This window comes from Hylobates moloch, unplaced genomic scaffold, assembly GCF_009828535.3.
Source record: "Hylobates moloch isolate HMO894 unplaced genomic scaffold, HMol_V3 SCAFFOLD_22, whole genome shotgun sequence".
Taxonomy (NCBI): Eukaryota; Metazoa; Chordata; class Mammalia; order Primates; family Hylobatidae; genus Hylobates; species Hylobates moloch.
In genome coordinates this window covers 36406655-36420488 of record NW_026652297.1, presented here as the reverse complement: position 1 = coordinate 36420488, position 13834 = coordinate 36406655, and positions in this window count along the sequence as shown.

Genomic DNA, 13834 nt, shown 5'->3' with positions numbered 1-13834 from the left:
GCTATCCCACAGTACAAGGATAGTGCTATCCCACAGTGCTATCCCACAGTACATTAAAGACCTACATTCCCCCCTTCATATGCTGAAAGCAAAGATGAATATGAAGAAAGGATGCTAGGAAGGACATAGCCATTGTATGATGGTGGCTGAGTCTATCATGGCTTTGGTAATCTTTAAGGCTTTAGGGTAACTGTTGACTTTACAGTAAATTCAGGTCAAAAACTTTGAGTATTCATCTGTAATCTGTTTAAACTAGGTGCTATATGCTAGGTATCACTAGGGACTTCATACTAAACAAAGCTTACAAGATCTTGAGTAAGCCTCAAGAAGGCATGAGTATTGGGTTAAAGATTCTTAAAAAAAAAAAAAAAAAAAAAAAAGTACCCAGATGCATTGATGAAAGATAAACTGTGCTCCATCAAAATAAAATATACTGTGTTTCAGAGGACACCATTCAGAAAGTAAAAAGGTAACTCACTGACTAGGAGAAAATATCTGAAAATCATATATCCAATAAGGTACTCATATCCAATAATAATAGTAAGTATTGGCAAGGATGTAGAGAAAGTGAAACCCTTATACATTGCAGGTAGAACTGTAACATTTGAAACTGTTACCTTGAAACACAGATTTACCATATGACCCAGAGGTTCTACTCCTAGGTAAAACTACTCAAGTAAAATTAAAATAGATGTCTGCACAAAGATTTGAACACACTAGCCATAATAGTCAAAAAGTGCAAACAATCCAAATGTCCATTAACTGGTAAACAGATAAATAAAATGTAGTAACTCCATACAACAGGATATTATTTGGCAATCTGATTCATGCTAAAACATCAATGAACCTCAATAACTTTACACTAACTGAAAGACACCAGACACAGAAGGGCACACACTGTATGATCTCATTCATATGAAATGTCTAGAAAAGGTAAATCTATAGAGATAAGAAGTAAATTATTGATTGAACGGATTTAGGAGTGGGAACAGAAGTTACCTGATTTCTTTTGGGGGATGATGGAAATGTTCTAAAATTAGATTATGGTGTCGGCTTCATACAACTCTAAATTTACAGATTTTACTAAAAATCATTGAACTGTATACTTTAAAGGAGAATTTTATGGTATATTTAAATTTTTAATATTTGAAAGTCATAGACCACCCTATGAATCTCACCATGAAAATTAAGATATTTAGAGAGTAATGTGCCACTTATTCTGATGTCATGCTTCTAGAAAACCTGACTTTCTTAAAACAACCAGAACACGACAAAAGAGTCAAAGACCTCCAAACAGGGAATATCATCATCACTGCTAAATGCATGCACTTTAGACTACAGGAGAAAATAGATAGTCCTTCCTTTGCCTCTACCCAGACCTAAGATTAGAACTCAATGACTTATTAAATGTACAAGTACAGGGCATTTGATTTAATAAGCTTGATGATCTGGTTTTCCTCAGTAGCTACCATTAACAAAGTGACAGGTAATACTGAGGAAAGGTTCAGAAAGCAAAGACTATCAAAGCATAGTTATTAGTCTCATCAGCCCCTCACAACTCAATGCCACTGAGGGTAAAGCAGCAATGATCTTTTCAAGGACCACGTGACCAGCAAGAGTAATGGTGTCTGCTATACAAGAGTGGAAAGAGAATCAGTGTTTCTCTAAATGAGGTCATCAGAATGGCTCTAGGTGATTATTTATGATACAGATTCTCTTCTCTCCCACCAAATCTACTAAATCAGAACCTCTAGGGTTGATGTCTGAGTATCTGCATGTTTAACAAGGATCCTAGCTGATTCTTATATATACTACAATTTAAAACATCAATGACTTTTTCTTTAGAGAATGTTAGAAAGAGAAGGAACTTTGATGATCATCTAATCAAAACCTCATATGTCGGAGACAAGAATGTTGCACTCCAATGTGGTAATATTATTTTCCAAGATCTCCCAGTGTTTCTTTAAACTCTTAAAAAAAACTATGATTCTAGCCCTATACATTGTAAAGCATATTTACGACATAAAGGAATGTAAAATATATCTTGAAAATATATTATTCAAAGATTGATGAAGATAAAATGCTTAATCATTTAAAGCGATATATTTCTGCTCTCAGGAAAATTAATCTAGAGCACCTCATTACCCGAGGATGCCAACTAAATGAGTCATCATAATAGTTAAATTATTTTTCCTTGTTGGTATGTTCGGTTTAATTATTGCAATTTTTCCTTACAATTTATCTATCCTATCTTCTTACAATTTATCCTATCTTCTTATCCTACAATTTATCCTATCTTCCTCAAGAAAATATATAGGTTATATGACAAAAAAAACAGTATTCTTACAAATTATTGAGCTAATATTAAGTTATCATTTGCTCTGAAAACACATATTTCCTGTGCTACACGTCATATTTTTTAAACACAACCTCAATTTTCCTGTACATGGGTTCTAAAACATGAGCTAGCAGGCACGGCTCTTGTTAAGAACCTCAGAAATCCTAACACCTAAACTGGTCCAGATGGTTACTTCACAGGAATCTTTTGTCTATAGCCTTTATTACACTCATGGCTTCGGTGAAACTATCTGCATTCCATCTTTGTTAAATGAATATGTCATTTTTTAATGGAATAAATAATGCCTGCCAATATCAGAACTCTCTAGTTCTGGGAATATTGATCTAATGGCTTGTCTACTACCAAGCTAAGTGTCTAACACCTTGTTAATGGTAGAAATGGAAAAAAAACTCTTCACAAAAAGCAATCATACACATTAGGCTTGCTGAGGTAGGAAACATTCTCAGTACCACCCTACCCAACTATGGCGAATTACACTGTGATGATACTTAACGAAAAAACACCTAGATAGGAAACATTTCTCACACCGACAACTGAAAAAGTTTTAAGATGAGCAAATCCAAATAGACAGGAAATTTAATTACAGTAAGACCTCTTATAACAGTGACATTCAATACATTTTGTATGCAACATTTTGACAGCTGATCTTAATCCTTCTTCTCTCTTCCTCTTTCATCTCTATATCGCTATCTTTTTCATTGCTGATAGATTGTGAGAGACCTAACATATGTTTTGAGAACGGCTCTATTTTCTGCTATTGAGAATGGTTCCTCAAATCCAGAAGCCATCTTTTGTATGTATCTTTTTTCCTACTAACACTGATTTTCTCCTCCTGTAAAATTAATGATAGCCTGTGAACTCCTCCATCTCCTGAAATCTTACTTATGTCCCACGAAAATGTTCCCTATGCTCCTTTCATGATGCCACCATTGCATTCCAAGAATTGTTCAGAAAGCTTCTTAAATCAACAAAAGTCATTAATTATAAATCTACTGGCTAGAACAAAAGCTTGACTTGTGTTTGCCTCTGCTCTGTCTTTAAGAAGGGAGATTTATTAAGCAAATTAACCAGAGTGAAACTAAGAGTGAAACCCAAAATACATGTGCATCGTTTAGAAACAAACCTGTTCATAAATTGCTGCTGAAATATACATGATAATTCTCTTCTGCCTGATAAGTTTGCCAGCTACATAAAAATCCGCCATCCCCAACTAATTGGTTGCACAATAGTATACATATGGAAACAGATACTTTAAAAACAAACAAAAATAAATAAATAAAAACGTTTTGATCTTCTATTTTTTCCCTGGTAGCCTGTCATCTTCTCTCACTGCAGAATAGACTAGTGAACTTCCTCAACACACTTTCTCTCTAGGAAGTCACATACAAAGTTCAAAGGGAAGTATCTAGTAGAAAACACCTCTCAAAACTCAAGTTATGTTTTGTTTGTTGATTTGAGTTCCTTACAGTTATTTAAAAAAAAAATGAGGTCAAGTCCTTTGAAGCAACACAGATGGAGCTGGAGGCCACAATCCTAGATGAATTAACACAGGAACAGAAAACCAAATACCACATGTTCTCACTTGTAAGTGGGAGCTAAATATTCAGTACACTTGGATATAAAGATGGAACAATAGACACTGGGACCTATTTGTGGACTGAGGGTGAGAGGAGGGTGAGAACTGAAAAAGTACCTATCGGGTATTATGTTGATTACCTGGGTGACAAAATTATTTGTAAACCAAACCCTTGCAACATGCAATTTACCCAGGTAACAAACCTGCACATGCACCCCCTTGAATGTAAAATAAAAGTTGCAAAGAAAAAAAAAAACCCCAAGTTAAAATAAAAGAAATGTAAGGCCCTGGTTCTCTTGGTTTTCATGACACTGCCCACCAAGTACCACCACCTATCAGGATCAGAGAGATACAAACTTAACACCGAGTGCCAAAATGTAACGGGAGCCAATTTTGATATTCATATGAAACCACTTATGATCCCTTTCTCTGATCATCTCTGTCAGAAGGTATATTTTCGACAAAAAAAAAAAAAAAATCAAAGAGAATGACAATTCTCAGCTGTACAGTAGTACATTTCTGCCAATATTCCCATTTCCTGTTTACCACCTTTTGATATCTTCCTGATTTCAGATACATAGATAATGTGATTAAATGGAATACTTATTTTATGAGGTAATGGCAATACAAGATTTATTAACAATCTTTGATTGAAAGGATAAATTCAGGTTGGGAGAGTGTAAAACATAAAATAAAAAGAAGGGCCTGCAATATAGGAGCTCAGGGATTGGACGGGGGGAGGCCAGTGAACAAAACAAAAGCAAAGGAACTAGAACACAGCAGTGGTGACCCCCGTGAGTAAGAACTCAGTGCTGGATGGATGGCTTTTAGTAAGTTTTTGTCCTAAAAAATAACATGGAAAATTTTTTCAATGACTTGCAGAGCTTTGAGAGAAAAAAATGAAAGCTGGCTGGGGGAGGGTGGTAGGAAAGTAAAAATGAAAAGGAACTAAATGCACAGAAATGTCTTAGTCCTGAGTTTCTCTAATTCTACAACTGAGACCTAAAATTTTCCTTTCTATAAAGCACATGTTGTACGAAGACTCCTTATCTCTATATGGGTTTATGGGTTGAGCATCCCTCATCTGAAAATCTGAAACCTGAGATACTCCAGCATCTGAAAATTCTGAGCACCAACATGACACCACAAGTGGAAAATTCCACACCCAATCCTCATGTGACCAGTTGCAATCAAAACACAGGTGCACACACACGATTTATTCAATGCCCCCAAGGGAAAAAAGGCCCTCCCAGCCTCCTTCAGCTGTGATATATCTTTTCTGTGCACGCCAGATATGCATGTCATATTTTTTGCTGTTAAGTACTTATGCGTGAATAAGTGTAAGAACACAAAGCTTATCAGCAGCATATAAATTCAGAGTCAGGATTGATGATGATGCAAAAAAACCACAGATTGTCCACGTGGGAGACTGAGATAGTAATCCTTTTTTTTCTGATGGTTCAATGTACACAAACCTTATTTCATGCACAAAATTATTAAAAATATTGTATAAGGCTGAGTGCAGTGTCTCATGTCTGTAATCCCAAAACTTTGGGAGACCAAGGTGGAAGGGTTGCTTGAGCCCAGGAGTTCGAGACCAGCCTGGGCAACATGGCAAAACCCTATCTCTACAAAAAAAATACAAAAATTAGCCGGGCATGGTGGCACATGCCTGTAATCCCAGCTGCTAGGGAGGCTGAGGCAGGAGAATCGCTTGAACCTGGGAGGTGGAGGTTGCAGTGAGCCAAGATTGCTCCATTGTGCTCCAGCCTGGGCAACAGGGCGAGACTCCATTTCAAAAAAAAGAATACAAAAATTAGCTGGGCATGGGCAAGGTGGTGCAGGCCTGTAGACCCATCCCATCTGCTAGGGAGGCTGAGGTGGGAGGATCGCTTGTGCCCAGAAGGTCAAGTCTGCAGTGAGCCATGATCGCACCACTATACTCCAGCCTGGGGTGACAGGGCAAGACCTTGTCTCAAAAAACAGAAAAAGAAAAATATTATGTAAAATTACCTTCAGGCTATTCGTATAAGGTGTATATGAAACATAAATGAACTTCATGTTTAGACTCAGGTCACATCCCCTCTATATCTCATTATGTATAAGCAAATATTCCACAAAAATCCAAAATCCAAAACACTTCTGGTCCTAAGAATTTCCCAGAAGAGATACCCAATCTGTAGTAGCCTGGTTATACATAAAGCAGCCAAACTGTTGTATGCTGATGATATCATTTATTAACTCCTTCAACGATTACAGGATTCCTGCTATATGCCATACATTATGTCAGGAACTATATCTGTAAACTCATAGAAAACATACTTTTCACAATACCTACTACTCAGGTAGAATACAAGACTAAAGATAAAAAGGACTTCAGGGTTACATGCCAGAAAGCCAGGCCTCCACCCCTGCCCACACCGTCCTCCAGCATTCAGGCAGTTCCAAATATCTAGTCTTCAATTTTCCAATCATCTGTTTTGGTTTGGGGACACAGTACTTTGTGATTCATTGAATTTCATAATAAACTGAGATTAGTCTCACACTTTTGAATAGTACTCTTTGTACACTGTCCATTTTGACACACAATATAAAGCAAATCCAAGACAAAGAGATGTCCCTCTCTGTTACTACCCACCCTGGAAAAACATCTGGGGGGATATAAAGTCCAGTTCACTTTAGGGATTTCTGTGACCAGGGCATTCCTCCACAAAAAGCAAAACTGCACCTATTAACCCACTTCATTTCAGCCACTGAGCAGACATAAAATTGAAATAAATTTCCGTTATTGCCAATCTGGGATCTATCTAAACCAATGATCCAAGAATAAGAGGTTCCACAATCCATTATCCAATTCCACTACAGTCCTTGTAATTTTGAAAATTACAAAATCTGGTAGCTTCATAATGTTCTCAATGCTTACTTATAGAAAATTTTCAAATATCCACTCATAAATTTTCTGTCTACAAATCTCACTGCTCCATCTTTTGACTTGAAATGTGATCTTTCTTCCAACAGAAGAATCAGAAATTAATGTGACATGTGTTGATTTTTAACCCCATCATTTTATTTTTTCTAACATCTTTATTGCTGAGCCAATATCCCAGAAATAGACACAGATATGGACCTCGCTTTTTCAGTCTGTCTCCAGTGAGAAAATAACCATAAGCTCTACATAAAAGTGGCAATTTCCAATCTTCAGAAATTTGCAATGTCTTATCATTGCTTAATTTTAGGATACTCTTTCTTTCTGCTTTTCTACTTTTCAATTAAAGTGACACGAGAGCTTGGAGGAAAAGGAACTCTTACTGCTGGGTACCAAGTAACATTCTTAATGTCCTAAAAGAGTCTAGAATCTCTGAAATGGCAGACAATGCCCTTGACTCCCAACCCTTTCTGGGGCCTTCTGCAGCCTCACCTCTTACCTTCTCTGTGCCTACACTGGACCCTCCAGCCATGCTCAGTCACAGTGCAGTTTCCTGAACAAGCCATTACTTCCCTTGGTACATTTACAAACGTAGTACCCCTGTATGTACTTGCCCATAATTATAGCAATTATCACACCAAAATGCAACATGCTGCTTGCTTATCCATCTCCCCTAATCAGACTGCAACCACTGAGGAGCAGGGGATGGGGGAATCACTCACAGTGCTTGGCATATACTAGCACTACACTTTGTTAAAATAATGAATTGATAAATGAACCCTCCCAAATCTGAGCCACAAGCTCCAACCTCTGGCACCCTATTTGCTTATCCATCTTCTGTATTAGATTGGGAACTCCTAATGTAGGAATGGGATCTTTTCTCATCTCCTAATGCCTAATCTTGTGCCCAGAAAATTGGTAAATCAGTATTTGATTAAATTGTTTGACTGATTGAGTCTTTGCAGGGAATTAAGACTAACAATCATCAACTGTCAATGAATATTCAAGGTGATATGAATTGAGATGAACGTCTTTGTCTTCTATAGTATTCGGTTAGAATTAAGTAGACACTAGCCAGACAGCCTGCTCTCCACTGTGACCTTGCCAAGGCTCAGTTTCCTCATCTGCTAAATAGTTATAGTAGTTCCTGCCTCACAAAATTGTTGTAAGGATTAAATGAGTTAACATGTTAACAGCTTTAGAGCACTATTTGGCACATAATAAGTGCTAAAATGTGGTACACCAGGGAAACGTGTGACTGCCAGTTTCATTTTAGAATGTGAAACCTACCGTCATACCTGCCGGAAGTGCCACATGTGGTACAACCTGTCAAAAGGATGTCAGATGGAAGAGCCCATTCTGAATAAACCACTGAGATGTAGCATTCAATCTCATCTAGCCACCTCAGTATTTAATGACTTATTTTCTCTGGGAAAGAGATCGTAAAAAGCAACTTTGAGAATCTTCTAGTAGTTCCCAAATCCATATTCACTTTTGATAATTTGCCCAACAGCCAACCATTGAAGTAACTGAATGAAAACACCTCAGTGAACGTTTTGCCAGAGAAAGAAATTACTTGCCTTTTTCTTTCTTCTTTTTCCTCAGAATAAAAAGTGAGCATTTTGAAGATGATCATGTTAAAGGATTATTCCAAGAGTATTTCTTTTTTTCCAAGTGACCTATTTTTTGGAGAAGTTCTACTCTATGACATTGAGACCACTTCCCCACTTTCCTCTCTCTCCTCAATGTCAGGGTAGAAAATGTTGAGGCCTTAGAGCAATGAGTCATTGGAGCTTTCTCAGGAAACACAAATCAGAGAGGGAAGGGGATATTTTTTAATGCAAAGCTTGTAACTTGAAGAAGGTAGTGACTCCCACATGCCCACCTCCTTCTCTCAATTTCAGCCTCTTACATCTAAAAGGCTTTTAACATTTACTTTAAAGCCGCTCAGAAATCTGCTCAATGGCTCACTACTACTGGGCCCTGGTTTGTCCTGAAGTTTGTAATTAATGCAATAATTAAAGCCCTTTCGAAGGGCTGTTGGTTCAATCAATGGTGTTTTATTTTCCAGGAGAAGAGGCTCTCTTTCTATAAAAACACGGTAGGAGGCACATTTAAAAACTGTATTTCAGTTGTAAACAACGTGGCTGTGTTCCCAAACGGCAAAAAGACGATAAGAAAATTATCCGGGGGCCCCAGAGGTGGCAGTAGCGGTGTAACTGAAATTCCTTTCAGCAAGTTCATGCTCTGCTGCTGCTCCTGCAGCCAAGGAAACTCATTTGAAAATGGAGCAAATTAGCAAAGTTAAACAGATGACAGCCCTGGGTCATATCACATCATTTCATTAATGCATCCAGGATGAACGCAATGCAACAAAACACAACCACGAGAAATAAAAATTTAAAAAAATAAAACCTATGCTTTTCTAGATTGACTAATCGAAGAAAACTTTCATAAAGGTTGACTATGTAAATCACTGATTTTCAGATGCAGACCTAAGCTAAAAGTAATCTAGTTTAAAATGCTACAAGTTACCTTTTGCCATATCTACAAAATCATTGCTTTTGCAGCTCTTCTCTCTAAAACACAGTTTGGCTGACCTCATTCTCTGCCTGAAATTCCTTCAATAGCTCTAGGCTATTTTTCTAACCCTAGACCACTGTTCCAAACTCATCACTCATTTTTTCCCAAATGACCTGTACCCTTACCAAAATGATGTGGTTTCCATCCTGGGTGCAAAATACTTGCTTTCTTGTTCTCAGAGCATTTCTGTGTATAGAAGGTCATAAAGGCAAACTGGTACTAGAATAGGATGGGTTTGGAGCCAGAGGGCTTACGTTTGAAATTCAGCTATAACTTGTCCTGTCAATGGTTGAGGAAGTTTGGGTCATATATTTATACTTTCTGAGCCTATGCTTCCTTACTCTAAAACGGGAGTGATAGGGTTTTTCCAGGGTGTTGTATCCACACTGTGATGTGTAAAGTGCCCAGCGCAGCACCCCATATTCATGTCTGCTGACAAATCTCTGTCCCACCTACCCTTGAAGGTCCACCTCCAACCTCTCAACAAAAGCTTATTCTTACCCTTCCAGGTAGAAGTGAGCTCTACCTCCTCTGAATTCTTAAATCATTTATCTATGACCTGTTCATTTGACATTTTGCCAAAAATCATCCTATGGGATAGTTATTTTCTAAGGTCTGGATGTCTCCACATTTAGATTACAAGCCCACTGGTCATTGATCATGCTTTCCGTATCACTTTATCTTCCACAGTACCAAGCACACAGTCTATGGCCTTGATTAACCTATAATATGACTGAGTTTTACCAGTTAACTGTAGCTTGTTCCTTTTTCCTCTCCAATAAATGTTCAGAATTGCCATGCCTGATTTTGCAGATCAACTGCCATCCCCCACTGCACACCGTTCCATCCTCCTTTCGGGTCTTGCCCCTTGGTGCACAGAATCTAATAAGACAATTTATTTTCTCATTATAATGGTAAGTGGAATTAAAGTTTCAGGTATACTGAGTACCCTTCTAAGAGAAACTACTCTTCTAAGAGGTTATAGAGAAGTTGCAAAACCAGATAATAACAATTGCTGCAAGAACTCTCAATTCTTCTTGAGAATCAGTAGAACAATTCCTCCACCTGGCTCTGAATAAGTTCTCAGACAACTTCTCGGCAACCTTTCACTATCAACGTCTTCTCTCACTCGTATTTCCAACCTTCCTCCCCCTCTATGTGTGGGTACTCCCTGCTTCCCTCCACCGAGGTAAGCCTTCTCCACTCATTTAAATCATCCTGTCTTCAAAGAAGTCCAACAAATTTGGGATGGGAAAAGTATAATTAACTAATTGATAGCTCTTCCTTTAGGAAGAATTCCTGGTTATGTTAAGTCTTGACTACAAAGGAATCTACTGATGCCTGCTTCTCCCTGTTGGAGAAGGAAGGAGGGGAAGCATGAAGAGGGTATGTGGTTGGTGAAAAGTTTGGTACTAGACAGACAAAAACAACCAATGAACACAACATAGAAAAACAGTAAAGTACTTTTCCCCGACTTTCTTTTCTCTTGCTAATCAACCAGAGAATACCAGTAATTATTCTATAAGAAACCCCTCCCCCCAAAAAGAAGAACCCACACTTTCCTAATCAGAGCTTGAGGTGTGGATAAAATAAAGCTGAGTACAGCTACCTACTCTCTTTGCTTTCTCTCTCATTTTTTCTCATTATAATAGCAAACTGCAACACCCTCCTCCCCTGATTTACAGCCCCAAAGATGAAAAAGAATAGAAGAATGGGAGAAAAAAACTAACTACAGAGGAAGTAGAATAGTACTTGAAAGAGGCCCTCACCTATCAAAAGCAAAGTACAATCTACATGCCTGCCCATTAACTGGACATAACCCAGCCCTCTGCCCCACGAAAGCCTGACTCCTAACTCTACAAAATGTTATATAAAAGTGTATCACATTTGAGGGAAAAGGTGCAATTATTCATGCTTTATGTAAAATAACCTTTTGGGTGCAGTGGGACACCCACAGAAGTGTGACCTTCAATCTTCTATCCATAATGTAAGCAGGAATATAAGACACATACACCCCTCATCCACAGCTAAATACATAATGGGCTCCCAACAAAGAATGGCCCCTCCTTGGGCAGTGCAGGTGGTTTGGAGGCAGGGGGAAGGGTGTTGATTCCACAACATACTCCTCATCTCCCTTACTCTTTGGGCTTCCCTGCTGAGAGAAATAAACACAGAATAATAAGCATCATTTTCATAAATAGTTGAATATGTTTTGAATACTCAACTACTTCTAAATCCAGAACTTTTTTGGTAAGCAGTGCTTGGGTATACAAAGTTTAGGCACAAAAGCTAGATGAGGTTTCCTACTTTTCCAATCCAATTTATTCTCAGTTTGTGGAGCAGACTGACAGCCCTTACACCAAACCAGTCTCAGGGAGCTTCTCAGAACACTGGCACAGGCAGCACATACAGACCCCTGGTGTCCCACTGCCTGGGTGTTCCATTCACGCAGTGAGCAGGGAAGACAAGAGGGCCTTCCGTGAATAGCAGGCAAGAAGCATGTGGAGTCATCCCTGGTAATATAAGCCCAGGCAGGGCTTGGCCACAGGCATGGAGAGAAGGGCCCAAAAAAACGACAGTCTGGGTCAATCATAGGACTAAATATCTTCAGTGGGAGGAGTTGTAAGGAGGATAAGGAGAAGAGGAACCCCAAAAATTCCCCTATTTACTCTTCCTCATCCCAACAATAAGTTCTTGGTATGTGTTTTTTATTTCTCAGATCTATAAGTGCTTCTAAGAACATTCATGAATTCATTCCATCCAAGTGCAGATGATGAAACCTACCTAAGGAGGACTTTCACTCAGTTATCCTATACAAGACACACAATGAGTCTCTACTAGCACCTATTAAGTTGGTAGGATGAGGTCCTAAAAGATGAGGACCTTGACTTATTTACCATTGCATCTATCTCACATAAACAGTTCCTGGAACATGGAAGATACTCAAACATTTGCAGACCAAATGAGAGCTAGCAATGGACAAAAGTGAAACCCAGAAATGCAGGAGTGGCAGGTGCACCTGGTAGGCATTGAAAATGCAAAGGCTTCAACATTCTTTTCTTCATCTTTTTAACACAACACTGGGAACTACATAGGCTAAGCCCATTACAGCTTTTTCATAGTCCTTCATTCATCAGGAAAAATGCTGTTTTTTATTTATTTACTTTTTAAGGACAGTTCATTTTCAGTTAGCTGCTTAATATCCACCTACATGGTTTTTTTCTTAATGTAAAATGTATAAAGAAAAGTGCACAAATGCTACTTACAGCTTTTGATCACTCGGTGCAGTGAATATTTGGAAACCTCCTCCATGCCCACAAATTACCTGTCTCTGTCCACTAATTGCACAACTTAACTTTACAGCTTCATTTATCTTGGAAGTGCCAGACCATGTTCTATAATGGGAAGTCATTTTGCTCTAGTAAGGTATTGTCTTATTGTTCCTTCTTCTCCCTGAGGCCCATTGTGTGGTCAGGGTAAAGACTAGAACTCAGATTAAATCCTTAAATGACTCTTTTCATTTTCATTTCAGAAACTCGTTTGAGGAAAAGATGGCCTTTAAGAGACTGTCTGAGCTGACAGATTGTAAAATGGGAATATGCACCATACTGGCGAGGTCTTTGTTCAGCACTGTCTCTGTAACACCTAACCCAGTGTTTGGCTCATGATAAGTGCTCAAAGTATATTTACTCAACAAATAACTATGAGTATGGAGATCCTAAGTCATGCTATGTCAAAGACTTTTTCTGTGACTTTTAACATTTTGTTGAGGATTTAAACTGTGGACGTCCAGATGACATTTTTTAGACAATATCAGAACACAGCATTTAATTAATAACTTTGTGTAAAATCATTTGCTATAAAACTATCAGTAGAAATCAATGACACAACTGGTTAATTGTTTAGAGATGCATTTGCTTCATTCCTATATACCCACAAAGTGTTGTAGGTTCATTTCAAGTGAATGACACAGGAATCAGAATAATCATCAGAGTTTATAAAAGAAGAACTCATATTTCCCTAAAATACTGGCAACCTAAGTTTGCCCTCACACTTCAGGAACTACCTTAATCAGGATCTACAGAAATATAAGGTTAAAAATTTAGAAATAAATGTGGCTTGCTTATAGTCCTCTTTCAGATTCTGCTGGGGACTAGTTCACTTAGGACTAGGACAAGACCCTCGTAAGCTGAGGAATTTTAATTACCTTCATTAAAACAGATGAAAGGCAGTCAGACCTCTGGGAGTGGCCAGGAAATTCCTTTGATCTGCTAAGAAAGGTCTGGGAGCTAAATAAATTAATATGGCATTATAGAAGGTTTTCTCAAATCAATAGCTCTATGAGTTTATTCCATTTAGATGTAACCATTAAAATACCCTGTCCAGCAAA